Here is a 6,490-nt window from a genome sequence, read left to right as displayed (position 1 = left end):
AACAAGCTGGAAATTGCTTTCACCGTTTCCTCTTCGGAACTCCTTTCAAATCCCAAGCTGTCATACATGGCTACATTATGGTTTCTGCACACTGGGAAACCGGAAACAGCTAGGACCCAATGGCATTTTCCGGTATGAATTATTTGTATCCAACGTTTTTCTTTCGGCACAAGGTAAGTTCCAGTGGACGTTGCGTGATGAACATACCAATCATGTAACAATTGGTTGTTTTTCAAATGGGCGCTTGCCAGAAGCATTTCATCTTACTTAAGTATGCATGGCCATTCCCCCCCCCATTAAAACAAAAGCTTTCTTTTGGTGTCATGCAGAAATAGTCATGCAGTTTACTATGCCATCGCAACGTGCATGACAGCTCGGTTCATGCGGCGAATTCATGCAGATTATTATCATGCAGTCATGCAGAGTTGTCATGCACATTACCAACACCCCTGTAAGAAGTTGATAAATGAGAGAAGTTGTGGTTGACTCCATATTATGGCAATAAAAGTTACCCATATTATTTACCCATTTATTTTTTCTTTCAGGTTTTCTACTACTACCAGTTAAACCACTAACTTTGCTGTTATTTTTCTTTTTCATTTCTTCAATACGTTGTCTGCCAGTACAAGATTCCTTTGAAGGTATATTCTTTTCCTAAACAAAAACTACAGCTGAAATTTTACTATGCTCAAATCTAGCTATTGGAAAAAATCTGATTCTCTGGTGGGGATAGTCGATCTAAATCCGATTTGGCATTCGAACGCCTTATTTTCATTTCTTTTTATCCTGCTTTCAGTTTTTAGGATTGGTCAGAAATCCGATAATGGGCTATAGCGGACGCGAATCCGTTCATGGAAGATTATAATTCAAAACAGCATTTTCGATGAGATTTAAAAACAAAAAAATTACTCATATCACAAACTATTGTTAATGAAGCAAGGGAATGATAACATATTCCAAATCACCTAACAGTTTACTAAGGGAAAAACAATATTGGAATTTCTCTCCTTAGTAATTCGTTTTGAATCCGTTTTTGAAGTGAGTCATGTTTTCGTTTTTAAATATTTTTATTCCGTCTCCCTTATTAAAAGGATTTCGTTGAAGGCGCATTTAGATGAAGATGAAAACCACCACCATAAACCACCACCACCGGAAAGCAACCCAGACTACTCACTTAAGTTGCTAAACTAATTAGAAACTTCCATTCCTGTAAATGGAACTGGAAGCAATCAAACAAGAACACGAAAAATTCCTTAATGTTCTTTAGGAAGACACATAAAATGACGTTATTTCCACAGCAGCATGGATTGAAACGATTAAAGAGCGTAAATATGTAGAGGTTTAAGTAGCAACAAACTAAGAAACTTAACTTTTAACGCCAAAAAGACTCATGCAGCCAGTAATTCATGGAACGTAAGTAAGTGGCAATTATCATGCACTCGCTCAAGTGGAATCACCCTCTTTAAAACAAAGCCTTTCAGTCAACCTGGTTCCCATTACATCGCCACTTCCGTTGACGGCCGCAACTGGCGCATTTTATAGATGCCACCGTTGACGAGACTTACATGCCAGACTCGTACAAACTGAAGATATATATCTTGACGGATGATCTTCAAAAAAAGAATAACCCACGTCTGCACTGCTAGACAAGCACACGTTCGTAGCTTGATGAAAGTACTGGCACTACAAGCTAGTGACTTTAAATTTTTGTTTGAACTAGCAGTGAGAGTGTGGGACGCTGCAGCAAGTATTCATGGGGAGGAGAGTGTAGATGAGTTAACGTATTCACGTTTTCAACAACAGCTGATCTACAACGTGAGTGGGGACACTACGCATACAACCTGCAGTATCGGATTGCCTCTTTCGTGGATTTGGATAAATCTATTGATGCGAAGGTCAGAGCGGAGAAACTAAGATACAAACAATCCAGTAGCACAACAGATCCAACCGTTGCATAAACCACGCACAAAAATTGTATATGGACCAACCATCTCGAACCTATCGTCCAAAGCAGCAGGACCAGCGCAGTCAAATGGAGTAAATAATTGGACAGCATGCGCAGCATGTAAGGAAACGCACATCAATTGGAAGGCTGCAAAATTTTAATGCTTCCCAATCAAAATGCTGCCTGCATCGAAAATCCAAATGCCCTGTGCACTGAGAAGAACTATTGTTTCAAATGCCTAGGGCGAGGGGATTACGGAAGTGTAAAAATGAATGCCCAGGAACCACTTTTAGTAGGGCAACATTGCCCACCACTCATTACTACACAGAGAAGACTGGGAATTTCCTACAAAAGCAGGTAAAAACCTTTTTAATATCTTACTTGTGCGCGTGCCAATTAAAAGCAGAATATGCCCTGTGCTGCTCGCAATCGTAATTCTCGCCAGCTAAATCTCAACATTAACTGCTACATACTGCTGCCAAACGCTAAAAACCTTTGATTGCTACCATATTCTTGACCTAGAGGTACCACCCAACGCCTCAGAGAAGGTAAAATTTTTATTGGAATCAATATCCCCTTCACCTTGGAGACAATGCGCCGCATTCGTGATTCGGACGCCGTTTGGATGGACAGCAATAGGGAAAATACCGACAGATATTATCCACGGGCCACGTAAAAATAACAAAGTGGAAATTTCAAAACAAAGTGGAAATTTCAGAACAAAAGGATAATTTCAGAAAATGACGCTTTAATCTTGAAAATGTTTGAATCCTTCACTATCCATATTGCTTGTGGCCGGCAAGTAGACCTGCCTTTCAAATTTCCACTGAAAACCATCCCAAATAATACATGGCATGAACGCATATTTTTCTTTCTTGTCATTGAGCGCCGTTTTATGTTAAAAAAATGCTCCCTTGTAAGAACAATATCAAAACATCGTAGAGACCTATCTAAAAACGTCTACGCTGCTGGAGTGAAATACGATGAACTGAGGAAGCCAGAGGGAAGAGTGTGGCTCCTCCCACATTTTTTCGTCATCATTCATGACGAAAACGACGACGACGACGACATGTTGATTTAGATTGATGACTCATCAATTCAAATCAACATGATAACATGATTAGACTGCTCAAGATAATTAAAAATACTTTTGGTTAAACGATTTTCTTTTGCAACCGGATAAGTCAAATGCACCATATCCGCAGTCATCGATGCCTGCAGTCAAAGGAATGTACTATAGTACTAGCGTAAACCCTAAGGACCACATAGTGATAAGATTTGTGTGGCGAAACTAGGAAGCGATGAGTAGAACCAAGTGTTTGGAGCCATTTCCTCCCCAACTTCAGCTTTCTGGCTACTATAGCATATGCACGTAAGCGGAAATAGGCCTAGTTTCTAGTTCTGTTTTAGTCACACACTTCTATTTTTTTTTCTAGTAACGTCTTTGCGGTCAAAAAGGCTTGCTTACGTTCGTCATCATTCTTCAATATGAAACACATCACCCCTCTTTAGTTAAAGCAAGGGTGATGGATTATTATAAAGTGGTATTGTTTCCCTTTTTTTCTCAAAGGAATATATCAAAGTCAATTTTGAACGTAGTCTCGCAGTTTTCCAAATGAAAACCGTCAACAATTCCGGAATAGACAGAATTACTCCATTCGTCTCAGGTGTTGGGTGATCTCTGGTGGTTACAATCGGAAATCATTTTTGAGAGAACAGGAACTTTGTTTGGTGAATGGGAACCCCTTCTCGATAGAGGATGGGTGGTCTAGTTGAGTCATTGAAGAGAGGTAAGTAATTTTGTTAAACAAAAGGCAAATAAGAAAAACACAGAAGGAAAAAGGGGATGGATAACCCCATTTAAAACAAAAGATTAGTAAAAAACGTAAAACAATGACACAAATTATATTCAAAACCCTGCCTATCTTTTTGAATTTGATACCGAATTCAAATTTGTGTTTTGTGTGACGCTTTTTTCGAAATTTTTTACCGGTTTAAACAGTCCAGCAGTTAGTTGTATATTGGATACTTGAAATTTGAAATTGCGCCTGTTTACAGTAGACTTTTTAATAACAAGCGATTTCCCACTAAACCGGACCAAAATACCTCCTTTTTCCGGATTTATTTATCGGATCGTAATCCGGAAAGTGACTCTAAAAATCCAGACTAGGACTATTCTGTGCAGAATCGCAAGGCGATTCCAACGGAATCAACCAGATCCAGATTTCTATATTTTTTTCATTTCTGTGATAATCGGGATTGAAATTCGTGAAATATTACGAAAATCCGAAGTCTCCCCCACCAACTACATTGCTTTTAGCCCCATATTCGGCTTGTAGAAAAAACTAATTATAAAAAAATGTAGTCCTTTCATCCCTCTTCAATATTCCAAAAGTATTTTTAATAATTCGTCGAGATGTCCGAGTTTTCACGATTTTCGTGATACTCCCATTTCGACTCATTTTTCGGGCATTTTTTGGGGCGTTGCCGATTGCCATATAAGTGTTTTTTGCCCCCTTTTCGGTTGACTTCTTTGCTTTTCCCCTTTTTCCTATGTATCGAAGGCTTTTACATCGATACAAAAGGGACTTTTGATACATAGGAAACAATGGGAAAAGCGAAGGAGTGGACTGGAGAGGGGGAGAACAGACTATCTGAGATGTTACAAATGTAAAACCAGTTACGGTAAAAATTGATTGTGCTACGCGAGCACAGTCATCGTCTTCGCGAAACCAATCGACAATCTTTCTCCTGTCGATTATTGTTTTTTTTTCCACAGCAAAAGAAATAAAATAGCAACGTGGTTTTAGGATGTCCTCATTTCTAATAACGTTCATGGTCCGGAATGTACAGCTCAGATGGATTGGTAGGATTTCCGAATCTATGTACACACATGCCACAATATACACGCAATTAATAAACAACACACAATTCAAATAAGAAAAACAAAAGGATTTCCCAGTTTCAAAAAGCTAATGTAGTTATATATATTTTTACATGTAAAGCTATGTATTAACATGTTAATTTACATATAAAATGATATATTAATATGTAATATTATATATATGTAGATAACTTCATGTAATTACATGTAGTTTACATATGTAAAATATCATGTAAATCATGAATTACATGTAGTAATAATGAAACATTCCGTGTAATTCATACTATTACATACAGTAATATACGTAACATATAGTGTAGTTCATATAAGTTCATGTTACAATACACGCAGCATATAGAGAACTTCATGCAGGTACATGTAGACATGTTCCACATGGTGTACTTCATATAATTTTATGTTTGTATTACATGTATTAGTGGTAATTCTATAGGGAAAATTTGTAGTACAACTTCGCTAACCTTTTTCCAATCACATCCATTACCGAACACAAGATAAAATAACACCAGAAATTTTAAATATAAGTTAGATTAGTTTCTTCCTTATTAAAGTGACCCTTAACGACTATTGCAGCGGATAATCAAATCAGAATAAATTAAATATATAATAATTATATATATATATATATAAAATTATAGATAAATTAAATGTTGTTTTCACATTCAATATAATTTTTTCGTTTACAATTTTGATCAGCTATTTTGAATTAAAAGTTAGAATTTTTACCTTTAATTACTGTGTCTGTTCTTGTAAGCAGTATGTACAACGGATATTCTCATTACGAGAGAGAATTTTCTCTTCACAGACTGGCAAGGGGGAACTACCATTTCGTTAGCATTCTATTGTTGCTACTTGTTGATGTAACTGTTGAGATTGTTTCAATTACCCACAATTTGTTTTTTATAAGAGAGAACACATGCTCAAATGCATGAAACCACAATTTTTTGGCGTTATTTCTTGAAAATTGAGATCAAACGGGAGCAGAGCAGATTTTTTTAACGAAAACCTAGTTTTTATCCCCATTTTCTTACCCAACCCAAGAACGGTATAAAAATACATTTCGCGCCACGTACACTCAAGGCAACGACACATTTTTTTCCCGGGGACCCCCCCCTCCCCATACATGTCAATGGATTCCACTGTATTTAAATGGAGTTATCTGTACAATATCGTGTTGTCATATATTCCATGGAAGATGTGGTCACGTATCACACGGTGAATGAGCTCTTATCTGTCGATTTCTAAATGGTAATGGGCCCAGCTACGCGGCACCTACCTAACAAAAGAAGATGAACTCTAAAAGAACTGTCTCACAAGTACCATGGAAATATTTTTCACTCTGGAATCTTGGATTATGGATTCTGCTTAGCAGTATGGTCTAATCGGAATAGTCAAAGGGTAAGAAAGTGACGGGTCCGGATACCTCACCAAACATCCTCGGAGACGGCAGAACCAAGACAGTAGCCACGAATGATGAAAGGATGAAGAGGGACAATAGTCAGTCAACACCAACACGTCAATCGGGAACCAAGATGTCAGCCTTATGTCCACCACTCCCCGCTTTCATACCAGAAGCACCAGAGACTGGTTCGCTGACTCCGGTGCAACCCAACACATGTCCGACCAAAGGGTGACTGACAAAA

The sequence above is a fragment of the Daphnia pulicaria genome, chromosome 1, assembly GCF_021234035.1.
Source record: "Daphnia pulicaria isolate SC F1-1A chromosome 1, SC_F0-13Bv2, whole genome shotgun sequence".
NCBI lineage: Eukaryota > Metazoa > Arthropoda > Branchiopoda > Diplostraca > Daphniidae > Daphnia > Daphnia pulicaria.
The sequence above is the reverse complement of the archived record's forward strand: the minus strand, read 5'-3'. Positions refer to the sequence as shown.